The following is a 22423-nucleotide window of genomic DNA, read 5'->3' on the forward strand; positions in this document are numbered from 1 at the left end:
ACATTGTCGTGTTTTTTTTTTTTTTTTTTTTAAATTTCTAGTTTTTTGAGACAGAGTCTCATTCTGTTGCCCAGGCTGGAGTGCAGTGGCGCGATCTCAGCTCAATGCACCCTCTGCCTCCCAGGTTCAAGCGATTCTCCTGCCTCAGCCTCCCGAGTAGCCGGGATTAGCAAGGCCGCAGGAGATGCTGGGGGCCAGCAGCCTCCGCGCGGGGGCCTCCCAAGGACGTCTCTCCCATCCCAGGAGCCCCTGGGTGCACTCCGGGTCGGGGGTAAAGCCCCAGGCTCCATCCAGCACAGGGTGCGTTGGTCTCTCGTGGAAGGCCCCCATGGGCAGTTGCGGGCCCTGGCAGGGCTGCAGGTTGGCGTGGGCAGGCCAGCAGAGCACCAGATACAGACGCCCACCACCACACCCAGCTCATTTTTGTATTTTTAGTAGAGATGGGGTTTCGCCATGTTGGCCAGGCTCGTCTCGAACTCCTGACCTCAAGTGATTGGCCCGCCTTGGCCTCCAAAACTGTTGGGATTACAGGCATGAGTCACCATGCCCAGCCTACATTCTCTTTAAAAAGAAATCCTTCCTTGAAGACTTTCTTGCTAATGTAAAAGGGGGAAAGAAATCACAGACACATATTGTGACAAATACCAACAGTTGCCGGTACATGCCCATTCTCCCCTTTTCCTTGTTAACAGAATTTCTTGTTTTGATAACCTGGCTACAAAACTTGATTTCCTGGAGCTTCTTACAGGACAGGTTGGCTACACAATATAGTTTTTCATTTTACAGTTGCAAAACCATGAATCTTATCCAGCCCCACCCCCCACCCCCACCCCTCCATTTTTCAGGTGTTACGACTGAAACCTGTCCATTCATTCATCAAAAATTTTACTGGGAACTTATCATTTGTCAGGCTTGAGCTAGGCACTGCTCACCAAAGACAGTCCCTGCCCTCATGGCTCTTACAGACTAGAGGCTGTGAGGGCGGGAAGGGTTAAACGATCTTTCCGGTGCTATACAAGGAGATTTTATAAGGGCTGTATCCAGAACCCAGAGCCCTGACTCCCATAACAATATTCAGCTCTCAGTGCTACAAACTGCCTATTACACCCAGCACAGTGTTTGGGACAGAATGTACATGCACTAAAAGTAACTCGCAAACATGCTTATACTGAGTGTGAGTACTCCCTCATGGCTGTAGGAGTGACCTGGGGTCCTCTCCATTTGTCAAGGTCCTGCCCATCCCCCAAAGTCTAACTTGAGTCCTTTCCCCAGGAAGCCCTCCTTGAGTGCCTGGCATTCGCTGAGACCCCCTCTGTCTATTGACCCACTGTCTACCCCATTGGGCACCCTACTGTCTTGGTGCTTCTCAAATTATCACTAGTGAAGGGCCTATGTTCTTTTATTTCCAATTTGGCATAGAAATTTAATGAAAATGAATAAATAGAAACATACAATTTCAAAAGATATATAAAATCAAGCCCCCCTTTAAAATTTTTTCAGGTCAGGTGCAAGGGCTCACATCTATAATCCTAGCACTTTGGGAAGCCAAGGTGGCAAATCACTTGAGCCCAGAAGTTCGATACCAGCTGGGGCAACATGGCAAAGCTTCGTCCATGTAAAAATACAAAAATTAGCTGGGCATGGTGGTGCATGACTGTGGTCCTAGCTACTTGGGAGGCTGAGACAGGAGGATCACTTGAGCCAGGAGGTAGAGGTTGCAGTGAACAGAGATGGCGGCATTGCACTCCAGCCTGGGCAACAGAGCAAGACTCTGTTTCAAAAAAAAAGAAAAAATTAGAGCCAACAAAAATTAAATTAAATTTAAATTATTTGATCAATTGCTATAAAAGTTTCTAAACACTTGCTGTCAGTTTTGTAGGTGGCTCACCAAGCACTGCTGGTGACCGGTTGGTGGAGTGGCCCCACTGTGGTTCTGCTCTGAGTGATGCATGCATAGAAGCCTCTTCTGCCTAATACTGGCTTTTGAATCCCCTGCAGGATTAGCACTGCTGGAATGTTGTTTGTCTCACACCCTTACCTCTGAGACCTGAGGGCAGTCCATTCCTGGCTCTTCTTATTTATCACGGGTGCCTGTGTACTTCCTGGGGGAAGACCCAGCCCCCTTCTAACTTTTGAGTCTCTGTGACTCAAAAGCTGTTACTCAGGTCTTGTGTTTTACCCTGGAGTTTCTTTTTTTTCCTAAGGTGGATGAGTAGGCAAAGCTTCCCCCAGGCTTACCCCATTTTCTTCCCAAAAAGTTTCTTCTACCACCGTGCATTTATAAACAAACTTGAGGCCTCACAAAGGCAAGGTCTCCCTTTTTACCCCTTCAAGCCTTTACAACAATCCTTTACTGCTTGTCCTGTGAAAAATGATAGAGGGTCCCCCAGCTTCAGAACCTCACTCAGGCTCATGCCCTCCTTACTCAGTGCTGGGTCATACTTGGATTCCTCTTCATGCCTGCAAATACTACATCTTGTGACAAGCATGGTACATCATGCGCTCGGGAGACAAAGGTTCCTCTCACCCTCCAAAGTTTAGAAAGAGGCCACACGTGTGCACGCACACACACATACACACACACACACATCTTATTTTTAAATAAATATTTCTAAATCACCTTAGGGAGAATATAGGCCCAGATGAAACCAGTTGGCAGTTCTTGCATGTTTCCTATATATTACAAACCATGGATGAAATGGGCTCATTTTCAGATTGGCACAGCTCTCTGCAAAGGGCCAGATGGGTCTAGGTCACATTTGGAAATTCATTTTGACTACTGTAAGTGAGCAGCGTTGGAGCAGGTCCACAAAATAAGACTATGCAAATAGATAGGTGAAGGCCAATGGGGCTCAAGCTATTTAAGAATGTGCAGCCTAAAAGCATCCTCCTTGGGCCTCAGAGTTCTTTCCTTGGCTCCCCATAAGCTGCTAGGCTGTTCTGCAGTGTTTTGCACGTCAGGATTTTTTTTTTTTTTTTTTAATTAGAGACAGGGTCTCACTCTGTCACCCAAACTGGAGTGCAAGGACATGATCATAGCTTACTACAGCCTTGAACTCCTGGGCTTAAAGGATCCTTCTGCCTCAGCCTCTTATGTAGTTAGGACTACAGGTTCAGGTTCATGCCACCATGCCCAGCTAACTTTTTTTTTTTTTTTTTGTAGAGATGAGGTCTTGCTATGTTGCCCAGGCTAGTCTCTGACTCCTGGTCTCAAGTGATCCTTCCACCTCAGCCTCCCAAAGTGCTGGCATTACAGGCATGAGCCACCGTGCCTGTCCAAAATTTATTTATACTCAGGAAGTAAATAGAGAGTCAGGCTTCAATCTCCACTTCTTCCATGCTGGCTATTCTCCCCTTATCTATAGATGCTGGGTGCTAGGGAGGGCGTTATGATGGTGAGAGGTATCAAATAACCTGGTGCTCAGATCACCTAAGTGTCTTGATCCAGAGGAGGAGGCCTTTGAACGCTAACTGGCTCATGAACATCAGGAGCATCACCAGACAAGACACCTGGGGATACACCAGCCAGCAGTGCAAACTCCAAACCCCAATCCCGGTATGCAGGCAGGGTTTCCTCATCTCTCCTGATAACCCTCTGCCTATTTAACATGTTAGTGTTTATTAAAAGGTACATGGGAACATTTTAAATGTGGGAGAAGGAACAGACTCTAGATACACCTTGTGTCAAAATGTACTCCTTCAGGTGGGTCTCAGTGGTATTTCAGTAGCCAGTGTGAGCAAGATGACAGGAGCCAGCTGTGCACATCTCTTCCCAAGTCTGTATTCCATCATGCCATGTTAGTACCTTGTAATTGGCCATCGTGAGAGTGTCCATACCATGGAACTGGTAAATGCTACAAATCAGAGCTCCTTGGCCTTTAAAAAAAAAAAATTGAGAGCTAGTTGTTGAATATTACCAGCACAGCACTGGTCAACCTTAAGACAGCAGATTGCCTGGTCCTGTGGGATTGTCCACTTGGAAGTTTCCCTGTTGTCCAGGAATATAGAGAGTCCATAGGCACAGGTGAGAATCTGTGAAGGCTTTACAAAGGGTGATGTTACAACTTATTTGGAAAGAGAGGTTGATATCAGTGAAAACATTGACTCTGACAAACTGGAGAGAAATTAATACTATATCCCTGCTATTAAAAGTTTAGTCAGACTGCAGGTTTTTATATATTTGTTCTAATCACTTTAAAGTCAGAAGAATTAGTTTTCACTTAGCTATGAGTTGACTTATTTTCATTTTAAAATCCAAATAACATATATTGATTGTGGAAAAATCAAGGGAAAGAAAGGAAATATAAATTACCCATATTCCCACTACTCAATGATAGCCATAGTTAAAATTTTAATGTATACTTTTAGAGAAAATTTTCTATGCTTAATTATTTTCTAATGAAAGTAATATAATATTATACATTGTGTTTTACACTTTTACTTGACAATATCTAATGAATACTTGTCTTTGCCAATAAGTTGAATATACAAGAACACATTTAATTATTGCAAAGTATGCCAAATCATATGTCAACCAAAATTTATTTTTAAAATCTACTGTTTCTGGAATTTCATGTTATTTCTTCTTTTTAACTAAACAGTGACGGTATTACCAGAGTTTATGTCTTTGAGCACATCCTAATTATTTTCCTAGGATAAATTAGGGCTAGAATGAAATTTATTTAACCTAAGAAAAGATATTTACTAAAAAAATCTAGAGGAACACCATACTTTCCGAGGAAAGATCAAAGATATTTCCTTAAAATAAACAGAAGATAAGAATGCTGATTACTACCATTCTTAATCACTTTTCATTGTAATTCCTAGTTAAGCCAATAAAACAGAAAGAAAGAAAGAAAGAAAGAAAGAAAGAAAGAAAGAAAGAAAGAAAGAAAGAAAGAAAGAAAGAAAGAAAAGAAAGAGAAGAAAGAAAAAAAGAAAGAAAGAAAGAGGGAGGGAGGGAGGAAGGAAGGAAGGAGCACAAAAATCAGAAAGCAAAAAAAAAATGACTTATTCACAGAAGAGATTATTTTACATGCAGAATATCTAAGAAATTTTTTTTTAAACTATAGGAAATAAAAGAATTCAAGAAGGTCAATGAATAAAAGTTAAATACACTATACAGAAACTCAGTGGTGTTCTTTTTATAACAGCAACAACTAACTAGAAAATGTATTAGGAAACAAAGATCTATTCTTCATAGCAACTCAGGTTACCAGTATGAGTAACCTGGTGCCATTAATCAAACACAGAAGTCAATTAGAGGTTCTGTGAGCAAAATGATTTTAGATACAATCATCATAGACACATACGCAATCACCAATGAAGTTGTGTATAGATCATGGCCCCAATATTATTAAACACATGCACGTACGCGCGCGCACGCACACACACACGATGGGAAGAAAATACGTATAAATAAGAATATGAACTATGTCTGGATAATGTGACTAAGACTTTTATTTTACTTTGTTAAACTTTTCTATATTTTCTGGACTCCTCGATTAGTATGTATTACTTTTATCATGGAAAAAAATGTGTTTCATAAAAATACAACATAAAAAAAAGCAAGTCAGTGGTTACCTGGGACTGGGAGAAGGAATTGCCTGGGAAGGAGTGCAAAATAACTTTTGGGGTAATGGAAATGTTCTATATCGACTGTGGTGGTTGCATCTGTATATTTTTTCATCAAAACTCAATGAACTATGCACAACACACTTAAAAACATGTCCAGACACAGTGGCTCACGTCTGTAATCCCAGCACCTTGGAAGCCCAAGGTGGGCAGATCACTTGAGGTCAAGAGTTCAAGACCAGCTTGGCCAACATGGCAAAACCCCATCTCCACTAAAAATACAAGAATTAGCTGGGAGCCATGGCAGGCGCCTGTAATCCCAGCTACTCAGGAGGCTGAAGCAGGAGAATTGCTTGAACCCAGGAGGCGGAGGTTGCAGTGAGCTGAGATCCCGCCACTGCACTCCAGCCTGGGTGACAGAGAAAGACTCTGTCTCCAAAAAAAAAAAAAGGTACATGTTTATTATATATAGTTGTTTCAAATTAAAATTTTAAGTTTATATAGAAAAACCAGGGGATCAGCCTGACTCCTGTCCCACTGGCATCATCATGCTGAACTACTGCCTTGATTTGGAATAATAATATCTGCCCAAATCCTGGCTTTCCTTGGTGGTGGCTACCTTTTCAACCACCTCTGAAGCAGTTGAGGATTGTGGGCTCCATTTTAAAGTGGGAAAAACTGAGACTCTAAGACATAGAAAGGAGCTTCCCAGTAATTTCACCAGAATACAAAAATAGGAACTAATTCCCAGGGGTCCATACAGTGTCTTGCGTCCTTGCCCTGATGTTCAGTTCACATGTTTGCTGAACACCTACTATGTGCTAGATAGTATGTCTCAGGCTGGGAACATAACACCTGGCCTTTGATCAACCTATAGGGGTAGAGTCAGGTCTCTGGAAAGGAAGCTAAAGAAATAAGTACCATGCACTCACTCACATGAACCTGTAGAATCCTCCTGGGGGATGATGGATTTCCAGAGAACTCTGGCATCTTGCCACAACCCACTAAGTTGTCTCAGGCAAAATTGGAGTCGAAACCTAGGCTCTTTGTACAAGACTCTGTCTACATGATAAAAAGCACCAGATTGAAAAACAATCAATTCCTTGTTCTCGACAGTCGGAACAAAAGAACAAGACTAACTATAGGCTTTGCTTGATTTATCATGAGCAGGGATTGTACTTCTTTTGTGTAATAGGCGGTGTGCAGTGGCCATGGAGTGCTAGGTCTGGAATTAGAAAACCCAGAAGGCAAGTGGGTTTGCTGCCTCTTCCCGGATGCCCGTGTGCTGACTCCTTTACCCTCTCTGAGCTGGCTTCCTCACCCTCAACACGGAATGACGTGTACTGTGCCTATTCTCAGAACTCAAAAGACATAACCGTGTGAAAAGACTTGACGGAAGTCTAAAGTAGGAGTTGGCAAACTACAGCCTGGATAAATAAAGTTTTACTGAAACTACAGCCATGCTTATCTGTCTGGTATTGTCTGTGGCTGCTTTTGCATTACAACAGTGGAGTTGAGTCATTGCCACAGAGTTCTTAGGGGCCACAAGCCTACAATATTTACTATGCCATCCTTTACAGGCAAAGTTTGCTGAGCACTGCTCTAAAGCACTATTGAACCAGGTAGATTGCTGCTGCAGGGCTCAGGACAGGGGTAAGCTCCAAGTAGGAACTCACAGATTAAAATGTGGTTGGTTGAATCCATCATTAAGAATTTATCTTAATGCAACAGTTTTATCTCTAATTGATTCGTTGACTTTTTAATAGACCCTTAACATTTACAGTTGCATTCATGTCTCAAAACACTTGCAAATGTGGCCTGCAGTTTCTCTCTGCTAAAGTTTCGTGTCTAATCCCTTATTTAGATGTGATAACATCAGGCATTCCTGGGCAGTTTTCAGGTGGTTCTGTGGTTACTGATTATGAACAGGAAAACCAGCATCTCTATGTATACATCATGACCTGTTCATAAAAGATGAAATGATTTTGTAACATTAATGGTTTGAAAGACTTTAATTTTTTTTTTTTTTCACTGTTTAGACATCTGTCTGCGTTTAGATCAAGTTTCTAACAGAAAACGTCAAGCATGATTCTTCATTTATTAGAGCAGACATTTGCCTTTCAGGAAACAATGATGAATGTGGCCCAACTATGAGTTCTTGAAGGCAAGAATGGTATAGGTTTTTTTTTTTTTTTAATCTCTAGTCACATAATACCATGAATAAACAGATGCTTGATAAATGCTGGCCAATTGACTCACCGATGGAAGGGATGGATGTTTCTTCACTTGGAAAATGTAAGGAACAATAAAGCATGCCCTCCCCTCCCCTCTTATGAAGCTGAACAGAGATAAAGGAAGTTAAAGACTTCCTGTGAACTGTCAATCACTTGGCTGCTCTTCTGGAGTCTGATCACATTGCTGGGGCCTGATTTAGGTTGAGGGAGCCTCTTGAACATCCTTCCCCTCTGAAATGTTCATCCAGGCTTGCCTGAGGGCTCCTTTCCTGGGTGGTATGTGGGATCCACGTCAAAGCAACCCGGGGAAGTAAAACCAAGGTCAGACCTAAAAGAAAAAGGAGTCTCCAAAGGGAACATGCACCTTGGGAGAAGGTGGGGGAGAAGAGCAGGAAGTCCCTTAACTGGCAGTCCCAGGGTGGGCATCCCCTGGGCTGACTGCATGCCTCTGTGGAGGTCTAAGAACTTGACTGGTGGAGCTCCCTACTCACCCACAGCCGCCCCACTTTCATTTGACTTTATGAGACACGGCATAGCCACAAATCTTTGCAGAGAAGAAGACTCCCTGGAGCATGAGTTGCCATGACCTGGACACAGCTTTTCCTGAACACAGGAAGTGGATACTTGGCCTGTGTGGAAGTTGCACCCTGGCGTCGCTCACTGCAGCTGAATCAAATATGAGGCTAGAAGGAACTTAGTGGTCATCCCATTCAGTGCCCCCATGTACAGACAGGACCTCGGAGCAGTTCCAGGGAGGCATGGCCTGCTCAGCCTGACTGTGGGGGGAGCCCTGGGGTATCTCTTCTCTCCAGCACAGGCACATCCTCTTTGTACAGCCTCCTCCTAAACTTGGCGGTTCCCCTCGAGCTGCCCTGCTCTGACACTTTCCACCCCAAGAGGTAGTGGGACCCTAGCCTGAGAGCCATCCCCTACTCTTTTTCTATCCATTCCCACACTTTCAAAGAGCCAACCCTTCCGATTTTCAAAACAAAATATCAAATGATTCTGAACATTTGACAACACATTTGGACAGGAAAGAGTTTTAAAGCAGATGTAAATTCATTCCTTTTATTTTTTTGCAGGGGCATTTGCATCTTCAGAGAGTCACAGAATTTGAGCTAGATGAGCGGTCAGACTGAGGTAGCTCTTCTCCTCCTCTGATCCTGCATTTGCCATATGACTGGCCATTTCACATCATACCCTCAAAACCACACAGCTCATGGCGTCAAGTCCAAATGGCCAGGCTCTTGGTGTGTTAGTTCCTTTCTGTCTACACAAACCCCCACCACAAACCCTCTGCTCTGTCCAAACTTACAAAGGAGATGTCGCTTCCTCCTGACCCCTTCTGCCTCAGATCTCCCTCATCCTTCAAAGCTCAGGGCAAATGTCCCCTCCTCTCCAGAGCCTTCTCTGGAAACCTCTTGTCTTCTTCTTGTGGGGCTTTCCTGCCCTTCGCTCACACTCATGAACTGGGGAGAGGATGCTGGTTAACAGCCCCCTCTTCTAGCAAGCCCACTCCCCGGCTGGAAGACTTGGCCAGTCATTTCAGGCTCTGATTAACGCTACTCCAGAAAATCAAGGTATGCAGTTAAAAACCCAGGAAAACTTTTGGAAAAAGTAAGCCAATTAGAAACATCTTAAAAAACAAAAAAAGAAAAGAAACTATTTGACAGTAAATACTATAGCTAAACACCTACAAACTATATGATACAATTCCATTCCTGGTTATTACCCAACAGAAATGCTTAAATTTATGCACCAAAAGACATGTGCAAGAATACTCACAAGAGAAATATGCAAAATATCCCCAAATGAAAACTACCCAAATGTCCATGAACATGGAGAAATATTAATAATATCCACATAAATGGATATCACATCCATTTATACAATGAAATACTTCACAGCTCTGAACAAACAAGAATTACATACTGCAATATGAATGAGATTCACAAACAATACTGAGTAGAAAAAATTCAGACACAAAAACTCTTTGATTCCATTTACATAACTTTCTAAAGTGATGAAACCAATGTATATGTTATAAATTAGCTTAGTGGCTACCCTTGAGGTCGAGCGATCTATCACCAAACCAATTATACCACTGATAGTTACATCAATTCCATTCCTTTTCTACTGCTTGTTTTGATGGTCAGGAGAGAGATTTACAAGGGAGTTTGAAAAGTGGGAGAATCAATTCATTTCAACAAGGCTTTATTGCACTGCATGCTTCCCCATGGGCCAGGCATTGCCCTAGATGGTAGGGGTACAGGATGGATTAGACAGAATTTCTGCCCCCGAGGAAGTCACAGTCCAACAACCAGGCTCACACTCTAGAAAGGGCCTTCACTCTTCAGGATGAGGTGCCCACTCTGTGAAATGGCCAGTACCTAACTCATCCAAGAATTCTCCCCCTAGAAAATCAAAGGTACCCCTCACTCTATCAGGCTTGAAAGATGTACCCAGGCTGACAAACCTAGGTACCACCCACCAAAACATTATCATACTGTGCCTCCACAGAAGAGGGTTATAAGCGGAACTGAGAGCCGACTGCCTCACTCCGGAGTCCTCCAGAGCCTTGATGAGTGATTTCCAGTGCCCATAGGCCAGCAGACCACCTAGACAAGGGCAATTTTGAGATTTCTAGTCTAGGCAAGGGCCGTGCCAAGCACCACACTGACAGCTATCATTTGAGGCACAATTCCACTCTTACAGTGTGGTCACCGTCCCAGTGTGTTCTTCACATCTAATTTCATAGAGGAAGTCAGCCCAGCCCCACTGCTTATTAGAACCAGAGAGCAGTCGGCCTCCTTGACTCTGAGGATCCCATAAGGCCTCAGTGAGGAACTGGCTGCCTCCAGATTCCTTCTCACCAGGAGGCTCAGGAGACCACTGGGATGGCCTGTGTTCTGGGAAATGACAGCACCTAGCTGCATCAATAACTCTACTAAATGACTTCGAGAGAAACCAGAGCTGGAGGGACCTCAGAAATTACCCAGGCCCAAACATACTCCCATCTTTTTTTTTTTTTTTTTTTTTTAATGAGGAGATTGGGGCCAAAGGGCTGAAGTCTATTCCTCAAGGTCACACTAATAAGTGATGGCAAAACTGAGGACAAAATTGAAATCTCCAGACTCCAGGGCTTTTTCTGTATATACTCACCTACAAAGCTCAAACCAGGAGAAGCAAATACCTTCCTCTCACCTTCTAAACCCAGACCCTGTAGAGTCTCATAGGGCCTTTGGGCTAACTTGGACCCACCCTTGGAACTAAAGAAACTTACCTGCACAGGAGATTTTGCTTCTTTAAGCACCTGGGTAGGCTCTAATCCTGGTGCAGTCAGAAGCCAGTAGCCTGAGACCACCTCTTATATATGGGTCCTTTCTACACATGGTGTTTGGCCAAGAATTTGCAACCCCACCTCCCAGGACCTTGGCTCCTCCCCAGTGTGTGTTCTCTGGAAGGGAGTGGAGTACCCAGGGCTTTGTGACTGGATTACACAAATCCAATTATTTCTTTAGAACACCATACAGAGAGAACCTGTTCCAGTAATGCCTTGATGAGAGAGTTAGTCATCTTCTCACTTTCAACCCTGGGGAGGGTATTTTCAGGTGAGACATAGAAAAGCATTTCACTGCAGGAGCACATGACCCCACTTGCTCACCTCCCCACCACTCCCAGGACACCAAAGACCCAAGACAGAGATTCCTGTACATCCCTATGTTTAAACTAACATTGACAGAAGCCTAGAAAGTATTTTCAAGAGGTGGCTGTGGGTTTTCTTTTATGATTGTCAGAGTCTCAGGGATGTCTCCTGCTAAGGAGGAAATCTGTGATTCATTTGTGCTATTGAGATAGCTCCCTCTTCCTTCCCAACCTACTTTCCACATCCCCCATTTTGGCCATCTGGGACTCAGAACATTGGCCTCCCATTGGTTGTCTCCTCACAGTTCACCCTGGGTCCCATTGCTCCAAATCTGGTTGTTCTTCCCTTAAAGGTTTTCCTGGCCCTCCTGTGGTTGCTCTAGACTTCTTCACTCCCCTCCCCCCACCACTCCCAAATCCTTCTCCTAGGCTTCTGCCACCACTTGCACAGATTTCATCATAGCAGCTTAGTCGGTTCCAGCTTGCCGGCCTCCATGCTTGCACACCTAGGATCCCCATACCTAGTACCCAGGAGGTGCTCAATATGTGTCAGTGAAATCAGAGTCCCTTCCCTGTGGAAATCCTCTGTCCTCTTCCTCCCCACCTGCTTCTTGGCATTTGCCTTGACTCTAATCTCTGCAACTCAATCATTTTGTGTGATTATCACTCCACCTATTTTATTAGTACTGATAAATTAACTAATATTGATAATAATAGCCAACATGTTTTGAGCACTTATGACGTGCCAAGCACAATGCTAAGCACATTGCATGCAGAATCTCATGGAATCTTCACAACTTTGTGAGGCAGTGCTATTATTATCCACATTCTACAAAAAGAAGACGGAGGCACAGCACGGCAACTCGCCCAAGATAACCATAGCCGGTAAACAGCAGAGATGGGGCTAAAGTCCCAGGGAGTCAGGTTGCACTAACTTTTTCTCATCTTTGTCAAGGAATTGTCTCCCCGCCACTGTCAAATCAAATCCAAAGCTTTCTTCCTGAGCGCAACACTTTTTGGAGCCTTCCCCCTGCCTCATGCACCAAATAGCCACCCTTCCTCGCACAGGTCTGAAGGTGTTATGGGGATAGTAGAAGCAGTGGATTTAGGAAGACCATTATTATTATTGATCTGTCTCCCAGATATAACCTTTTCATTTTCATCTCCTCATCCTGGCCCTTAGTTATCTTCCCCCTTCTATTCATCATCTTTTCAGGGACTCCAGGTGAGGGGCTTCCGTTCATCCCTTGGGACAGCACCCTGCACCTGGCACAGGACTAGGCTCACTCTATGTCTGAGTTGTTGCTATGGTCACCACTGGGCTTATTATAAATTGTGTTATGGATTCACAGAGCCATCCAGACACAGAGGGTAAGGCCCAAGGGCCATTTCCTCCCGTGACAACTCTTGAAAGTTATTGTCCTGGGTGACAGGAAACAGATGGCCAGGGAGGCTCACTAGCCTTGCACAGCAGCACTGTGGCCTTTTGACATCTCAGAAGTCATACATCCCTTCCCCAGGCTTCCGATTGTCACCTAGGACAGACTAGTATGCCTGAGAAAAAGGCAGTGAACTCGAGTGCATCTGGTGATGAGCCTTCTGTCTCTGCAAGGCACACGCAGTCCTGACCCACAGTGGGCTGTGGACCAGAAGTGGGTTGGCAAGTTTGTGATTTATGACCAGAAATTTACTTTCCTGTGGAAACAAGATTTTAGGAGTTGTGAATTTCCCAGAAAGGCTTTGGTGGGCTTCACAGGCTCAGGAGCAGTAGAACCGGAGCACTTGCTGGAGTTCTAAGTCCTGGAGGCAAAGCAGAGGGAAACGTGTTCCTTGGCTGGTGTTGCAGTGGAGTACTGGAAAACGAGGGTTAGCTCGAGAGTCAGAAACACAGATGCAGGTTCACTAACTTTGTGAAGCTGGGCAAGCCATTTCCTCTTCCTGGGACTCAATCACATGAAACACAATTGTGTTCGTCCTCTCTCTACTTTCTGTTACAACATGTATGATTCTGTTTGGGACCAGCCTTGACCAAACATTCAAAGGAGGTCAAATGCGTCTGTGGCACCTTCTAATGCCCTACTTTCCATTTCTTCTAGAAGAGTCCAAGTGCCCTAAATAATCTGCCTCTCCCACAAACCTAATTGCTCTCTAAAGTTTCTCCTTCCTTTCCCTCTAATCAAAATTCTCATTCCTTCAGGGCATGGGAAAGCAATTGAATTGAATTCCTGATGTCTCACTACTGTGAGAATAGCTTACAAGTCCTTAACCTCACCATAATATTTGCATTTTTTAAAATAGAAAACTCCTTTTCCAAATGAATCCCTGACCATTGGAATTTGGGGCACTGAAATAAGAAGTAAAAAAATCCAGTTGAGGAATAAAATAGAGTACCTGAGACAGTAAATAGTGACTGCTCCAAGGTGACCTTTCATGGGCACACAGGTTATTTATGGGGCTTCATTAGACTCACATTAAGGAACAAGTAAAACTGTTTTGTATCCAACACAACTGTAAATAAGAAAAACTACTGAAACGCCTATGGCTAAGCTCTAACCATTGATTCTCTGTTTTGCCAACATAAGAGTAAAGCGAGAAAGTCATGGGGTATCATTACCCTGGCCAGGGTTACTTCTGGCAGCCCCACAGACAAGGGATGTCAGGCTGTGGTGGCTGCAGCAGCACCAAAGCTTCATAAAACTAACTGACGGCTGGGTGCGGTGGCTCACACCTGTAATCCCAACACTTTGGGAGGCTGAGGCAGGTGGATCACGAGGTCAGGAGTTCGAGACCAGGCTGACCAACATGGTGAAATCCCGACTCTACCAAAACTACAAAAATTAGCTGGGCATGGTGGCATGCATCTGTAATCCCAGCTACTCAGGCTGCTGAGGCAGGAGAATCGCTGGAACCAGGGAGGCAGAGGTTGCAGTGAGCCAAGATCATGCCACTAACCGACAAGTCATGCTATTCCTTGATGTTTTTTTCCACCTGATTTTTGTTCATTTGGTTGTACATTTTCAAAACCAGGATCCAACAAGGAAAAGAGAAGGGCTTTGATTTGTGAGTGGGAGAAAGGGCAATAACAAGTTCAGAAGAATGAAGGAAAAATTGATGATTCCGTATATAACTTTCAAGCATTAGAAATCTATCCAAGAACCAAGATAATAAAAAGAGGCTTTGTGGGGTATCTCATAAATGAAAAGTCATGGCCAAGGTTTCAAAGTAAATTCCAAGACCTAAGTTATTAAATCCTTCACATTCACAATCTTTTTAGAATGTCATAGAAAATATTCTTTAAGAAATTCATTGTGAAGTTTGAAAATAAACACAGACAAGCTATTTTCTCAACAGAAGGGTGTTTTCCTAAGTTCTCAGAGAACTAATTAAAATTTCAATAACATTTATTCATAACAAATAATTTGAGTGAACTCTGATTGACAAGGACTGCTCTGTCTGGGGAGGGCTTGGGGACAGCGCTGTGAGTCATGCCCATCAGGGAGGCAAGGCAGGTACAGTGCACGTTTTTTATTTTCTGCCTCTATTTCAATTGTGTACTTGGCATTGTTTAATGGGTTCAAATCAATACACTACTAAGGAACATATTTCTAGCCATTCTCTTCTTGACCCTTTCTTTGTTCTGATACCATTTTCTCCAAGTGTCTCACAGTTTCACCTTTGTTTATCTGCCTTTTTGGGGTTTGGTTTTTTCGGTTTATTTTTGGCTTTGTTTTCCTTTTGACCTGTAAACTACCTATCTTTCTTGGCAGAAAAGTATTTCTATGTGCCATTATGATGCTCATGAGAGGGAAATCTGATTGCCAGGGAGAACAGCGTGGTTTCTGCATTTCCTCCCGAGAGATGGTTGCAAGGTTTCTGTTTCATGTCATTGGGGTATAGTTGGAAAGAAGCCCTGATGGTAAATAAACTATGACTAATTTCAAGGATACAAAAGTGAATAAGACATTGCAACTGATGCCCAGAAGATGCAAGAAAAGAGGTACAAAGGGCCTTGAAGTCAGCAGCACCCCAGCCAGAGTGAGGACTCTAGCACAGTTGCCAACGTAGCAGCCCCAATTCCTAGGAGTTTTTCACACATAACCCTCTGAAGCAATGTATCTAGCATGGAGGCATCAGGTCTGTCAGTCAAAGGAATTTCTTACCTTAACAACTATGTCAAATAGCCACCCTAAGGCTTGCATTATCTTAAAATAGGGGGATTCTCTATATACAGAAAATAACACACTTTTATGGAGTTGAGTGGGCAAAACTTTTCAATAGAACATGGAAGAGACTTATGTTGAAATGCATTTTCCTCCTATGGTTCCATGGAAAGGTTTATCTGTGCCTTTCAAAGCATAAAAGACCAAACTTCCCCTCAACTGAAAAGCATGATATCTGGTAAGTCTTTGAGTCTGGGCTTTTTCAAAAGAGGAAGCAGCTCTGAAAACATCAGTCGCCTAGGTGGCCTTCATACCTGCGCCTCCCGAACACATAGCACCCTCCACTTTGACCTGCCCTCTCTGGAATTATGTGGAGTTTGCATCCTAGAAAGACCTTACGTTTGGAGCCAGATCAACCTGCGGTTTGACCCCGATGCTACTCCTTACTAGTCGGATAGCCTCAAGATAGCAACTCACCTCTAAGAGCCTCAGTGTTGTCATCCACAAAATGGGAATGATAGATACTTTACATGATTAGTGGAAAAATTCAATTGTTTGTATTGTAATGAATATAAAACATTTAATCCAGGGGCTAGACTAAATGGGTACTTAATATGCACTCAGTACACTTTTTGAAAATCATAATTGTGATTATTCACTAATGATTGGATTTGGTGCTTACTGAGAGGTTTTTGAGAACCTTTTAACCCCTTGGACTAAGTGTGAGTGGTCTATAGGATATCCAGGTGAAAGTGTCAGAAATAGATCTGGAGTTCAAAGTGTTACGGAGTGAATGTCTGCATCCTCCCAAAATTCATAGGTGGAAATCCTAACCTCCAATGTGATCATATTAGTAGGTGGAGGTTTGTGGAGGTACTTAGGTCATGAGGGTGGAGCAATGAATGGGAGTTACGAATGGGAGTTATGAATGGGATCAGGGCTCTTATAAAAGGGACCCCAGAGAGCTCTCCTGCCAACTTTCCACCATGTGAGGACACAACAAGAAGTTGACAACATGCAACCTGGAAGAACCTGGTTCACCAGAACCCAGCTATGCTGGTGCCCTGATCTCGGGCTTCCAACCTCCAGAGCAGTGAGAAATAAATGTCTATTGTTTATAAGCCACCCAATCTACAGCATTTTGTTATAGCAGCCTAAACTGACTAAGACAAAAGGAGAAGTGTAAACGGGAGACAGGAATGTTTAAGGTTATCAATATGCAGATGCAGAGAGAAGCGGAAATCTTGCAAGTGGGTGATATTACGGTAGTAAATTGATTACCTTTGGCTCACCCTCTATCCAGAGTTTTCACCAGCCCATGTGACCTGCCCTTCAAATATAACTTTAAAATTTTTAGCTCCTTAAATTATTCACACAACACAGTTTAGTGTGACCAGTTCCCTCACTGTTAAATATGTCCCATCAGACCACATCTGGAGCACGTAAGTCAGTTCAACATCCAACCCTTCAGAAAGACAATGATACCTCCTCTACTCTGCCTCATTCCAAGTACTAAGCTTCTGTTTCTTTTCCTTTCTTTTCTTTTTTTTCTTTTCTTTTTTTTTTTTTTAATAGAGTCTTGCTCTGTTGCCCAGGCTGGAGTGCAGTGGGGCAATCTCGGCTTACTGCAACCTCTGCCTCCCGGGTTGAAGTGATTCTCCTGCTTCAGCCTCCCAAGTAGCTGGGACTACAGGCACCCACCACCACACGTAGCTGATTTTTTGTATTTTTAGTAGAGATGAGGTTTCACTATGTTGGCCAGGCTGGTCTCAAACTCCTGACCTCGTGATCCACCTGCCTTGGCCACCCAAAGAACTGAGATTACAGGCATGAGCCACCATGCCTGGCCACTTCTGTTTCTTTCTCTGGGAGAATAATGACATTTTGAGCTGTCATTGTGCAAATGAAATGAAGTCATCTATTTAAGAACACTGAGCGTAACACCTGACATATAACAGGCTCTCCATCAATGTTGATAGTCTTTTTTTCCTATATTTGTTTTCATACAGCCTGAATCTCATCATCATTTTTCACAACTACATCTCAGTATTGATCCACATTGAGTGTGTCATCAGTTAAATATCTTGTCTGTTTAACATGCGAATTTTGTCCCATCCTGTAAAGGAAAAGCCTTTTGAGAAGAGCCTGGGGCACTGCTTTAGTATCCTTGTGGCTATCAGTAGAGAACTCCTCAAACTGACTGCTTGCTCCTGAGACTCTTCTATGGTCTTCCATTGATGGCACCACCATCTACCCAGGCTCCCAGGAAAGAACACTCAGTACACAACACACATACACATTCACGTATGAAGGCTTCCATATACACACAAATACATATGCCTGTTAAAGCTGAGAGGATACTACATACCAGATGCTTTGCTTTAGTAGAATGTTCTTTTATCCAGCCAAAAGAAAAAAATACGTGTTGAAAGAGATCATCATACCCAAGCCAAGGGGTGGGGAAGTTGAGGTGAGGAGAGAAGAAAGAATCCAGACAGGTACCAGGATGTCATTGAAATCATGAACAAAACAAGAAAGCTGACATCTTTGTTATTTTCAACATTGTTCTGAAAATTCTAGCCAAAATACGAAATATACATTACAAACCAACATAGTATTAATAAAAAAGAAAAGCACTAGTTGATAATCTTTATATAAGTTGAAAAACAAAGAATAAACTAAAATCAAATTAATAAGTAGTAAATAAAATAACTATATATATTGTTTAAATTAATGGGATTCCTATATATAACAATAAGCCGTTAGAAGTTACCATAATAGAAATATCTCATTTGCAATAATAATAAACTACAAAATATCTGAGAACAATCAAGGAAGGTTTTTGACTATTTGAGGAGAACTATAAAAAGTTTATAGAGATATAAAAGATTGGTGAATAAATAGACAGTCATATCATATTCCTGGAGGGAAAGATTAAGTATTAAAAGGATGTCATTCCTAAAATTAATTCCCAGTTTTAATGAGATTCTGATTAAGAGATTCCAATGATTCTGTTTTGTAAGACAGAGAAGAGACAAGGACAAGGTAATTGGCAAAACATTAAAATTAACTTGGATTAGACACAGACAAAAGATTAATCATATCCTTACTGTAAAACTTAAAAACTCTTTCAAAACAATAAGAAAAACACTAAATGCTTTTAGAAAAATGAGGGAAAAAATAGACAATCAGAAAAATATAAATGGTTAATAAACAATTTCAAAAGTTTTTCATAGTAAAATACATACTGATTTTTAAAAGTCTATCATTTCTCATTTCCCAAATTGATGGATATTTTAAAATAATAAGGTTTAGATTATTAAATGAGAGATAACTATATTTTAATAAAATGAAAATATTTTAAAATAGTAACATACAGGGCTGGAGAGACAGAAAAAATGTAGGAACTCTGATATCATTGTGGTAAGTGTATAAATTGATGTGCCTCTTTTGGAAAGCAATTTGGTGATAAGTATCAAAAGTATTAGTAATATTTTCAGTAGTTTCATTTATTAAATATGTACAAAGAAAATAAAACCATGGATGAATGTTTACATACAAAAATATTCATCTTTCAATGATGATCACAGAAACAGGATAGATAACTCTGAAATAGACCTTTTATTATTGTTGACAATAATTTTGCAAATGACTTATCTGTCCATCATTGAATATAGTTAATTAGATTACAGAATTTCCATATAGCTGAATATTAGCATTCATTTCAATTTAATTATTGGAATATTTTTCAGGATATGTAAAAATACTGGTGGTATGGTGTTGACTGGGGGAAAATATCAGACGGCAAGTTAAATATATGTGCACAAAAGAAAAGACTGAAGTAAAATTACCCCCAAATTTTCGTAATTACTTTTCAATTTCAATTGGAAAAAACAAAAGACAGAAAGAGGGAGAGGAGGAGGAAGACAATGACGAAAACAAGAAGAAAGTGAGAATATCTAAGAAATTTTAAAAATATACTAGTAAGGGAGGGTGACTATTCATACCAGATATTAAAATTTAACAAAAGTTGCTGTAATTTAAATGACATAATTCTAATTTAGGCAAATAACTCATGGAAACAAAATAGATAACTCTAAAATAAGGATTATGTTACCCAATAATTTATAATAATTTCTCTTTAAGAAGACGTGACAAATCAAAAGAGAACAGAAGATCATTGAACCGAAAGAACTAGTAAAGAATGTGGAAATAATTCCTGATGGATTATCACCCCAAACTTTAATACCCCACTTTGTCTGCCTGTGTATTTTTAAATAACCCACACTCATAGCTTCTGCCTTTATCAGGTTCTCTGTGCTCACAGACATTTTTGTAGTCATAGACTTATCTGTTATAACATATAAGGTTACAATAATTGGCCAACTACAGGTAATTCACATTTCTAATCCTTCTGTTTGCTTGTCAAAAGCCACATCAGGAACTAGTCAACGTCAGTGCCTGCACCAGCCCTGTGCAAGGTTAAAAGAGAGCTTTTCTGCTCAAGGCACTTCCTCTAACTCCCCTGGCAAAGAGACAGACACACAAACAACACTTACAGCCCAGGAAAGATGCTCAGTAACTGGTCTTGGTCCTGGGGTCCTTCAGCACTGGATTTTTCTGCTTTGGGTGTTTCTCTTACTCAAGCGAGGCTGTTGTGTGGGATGGTGCAATCAAGATCCTGCTGGCAGGGACAGACTGATATATTTGGGTTTGGAACTAATAACTTGTTTCTGTTTTTGCTTTGATCAAGCAGCTCAGAGCCCAATGTGATGGCTGCTCACCTCTGGAGGCCTCTTGCTCACCTCTCTCTGATATTTCTGTACCACCCACCTGCCCATTCCCCTCATATCAGCTGCCTCAAGGGTTCATTTATTTTTTAGAATTCAAGAGATTTCGGTCAGCTGCCTCCCACTTTTTGTGGACTGAGGGGCAAGTGAGTAGGATGATTGATAGCTCAATCAAGGATGCCTGTGTGGGCAGTTTCCTGCCTCTCTGCACCTGGGTTTCCCTCTGGGAAACATCCCTATCCTCCTCTTCAGGATTGCTGTGAGGACCAGATGCCCACGCTCTGGAAACACATGTGCTACAAAAGCAGACACTGACCATAATTGGGAGATTTTCTAATTATAGCTCACATCTTGCAGGTGGCAAATGTCTTGCCTTTGGAAGTTGAGGTTTTTAGAAACTGAGCTGTGGAGGTTCATCAAGCAGGCAGCTTATTAAAACCAGACACACACCACTGCCTCTCATGGTGTGGGCTTTCCTCTGTGTAATGTTGGATTTCTCAGGTTAGCTCTGTTCCTGCTGCACCTAGGGATGAAACTGACTTTCTGCCGAGGAGAGCTGCTATGTATGAGAGAGCCGCATCCCAGCAATTGGTACCGATTGTAATGAAGGGGGAGTGTTATTCCTGGACAAACCATTAACTAGACTCAGCCAGACCCTCTTTCTTCACCTCTTTTTTGGCTTATAAACTTCCTGAGCACAGTTCCCTCACCTGTGTATTTTTATTCCAGACTTCCCTTTCCTTGTGCACGTTCAGTACTCATTCATCCAAGGGGAAAGGGAACTATTTATTGAGCGCTTACTATGGACTTATAGAAAACATATCAAGTCCTTGACCTACATTGTTTCATTTTATCCCCACAACAACATTGTGAAGTGTCACTGACACTTTTCTGCCTTTGGTGTTTCTCTTACCCTGGTTTCACCAATGAGGACCTTATCATAAACAGAGGTTTGGACTCGGCCTGATCTCAGCAGTAGGAATTGGCTGAGCTGATGCACTTTCGCCTCCAACTGAAGTAAACATAACGAGTACAACACAGCACCAGGCTGAAGACGTGCCCTGTCTAGTTGAGAGGCAAACAATTTAAACACGTAATTACAGTAAAATATGATGAATGCAGTAACAGAGGTTTACGTGGGGTAGCTTGGAAGTGGAGAGAGGGGCGCAGCCTTCTTATGGGAAAGTTGCTGACTCAGCTCTTCAGAGGACGGACCATCGCCCTGAGCCCTAAGGGATGAGTGGGTGCCTACCAGGCAGAGGGTGGGGAAGGGAAGACTGAGGCTGAGGACAGGGTGTGCAAAGGAGCCCATGTGATGAGGAGTGGGAAGCACCTGTGAAGGCATGGATGCCTGCGTGGTTGCAGGCAGGTCACTCGGATGCAATCAAAGTTGGGCCAGGTTGAAAGAGGCCATGGATTCCTAGGATTGTGGACACTTGGCCCCACTTCCTGATTCTACTAACTCCCCTAGCCAGGGCTCAAACTTGTATTCCAGGTTGCTGCTACAGTTTCCATCTTCTCCCTTTACTTCTGGCCAGACTCTGGGGTTGTGGATGAGAAAGGGAAGTGTCTGTATCCATACCACCCTGAATGCACCCGATCTCATCTAATCTTGGAAGCTAAGGAGGGTTTGGCCTGGGTTAGTACCTGAGTGGGAGAAACGGAAGAGATGGAAAAGTCCTCTGTTTCATAGTGTCATCCTCAAGAACCCATAGCGAACGCCACAGACATCACTACTAACAATTATATTCCTTTGAGTTAATGAGCCATCCTCAGTTAAGACACAAATGAACTGAAAGAAGTTGCTCACTAACTTATTAGGTGCTAGCTTATTAAATAGCTTATTAAATATTACAGCTATTAAATACTAAGCTTATTCAATAGTTTATTCAACAGCTTGTTAAATAGGATGTAAGGCAGTGCCATGTAGTAGATACAAGTAATAATGATTATAATATTAAGAGCTAATATATACTGAACACTCTCAATGGACCAGGCCCTGCGCTAAGCACTTTACATG

The 22423-nt window shown here is 42.4% G+C and overlaps 1 protein-coding gene across 2 annotated transcripts in view; it reads right to left on the minus strand.

The window, feature by feature from the left end:
• CAPN14 (calpain 14) overlaps positions 1-22423 on the minus strand; it is a 58691-nt gene that overhangs the window by 31035 nt on the left and 5233 nt on the right. The window contains exon 2 of one of the 2 annotated variants that reach the window (XM_025354499.1): positions 20173-20297. The gene's annotated coding sequence lies outside the window, so the exon portion shown is untranslated. Of the gene's footprint in view, positions 1-11091; positions 11182-20172; positions 20298-22423 lie in introns of those variants that run through there. The other variant, XM_025354498.1, reaches the window with a different exon arrangement.

The sequence above is a fragment of the Theropithecus gelada genome, chromosome 13 (genome assembly GCF_003255815.1).
Source record: "Theropithecus gelada isolate Dixy chromosome 13, Tgel_1.0, whole genome shotgun sequence".
Lineage (NCBI taxonomy): Eukaryota > Metazoa > Chordata > Mammalia > Primates > Cercopithecidae > Theropithecus > Theropithecus gelada.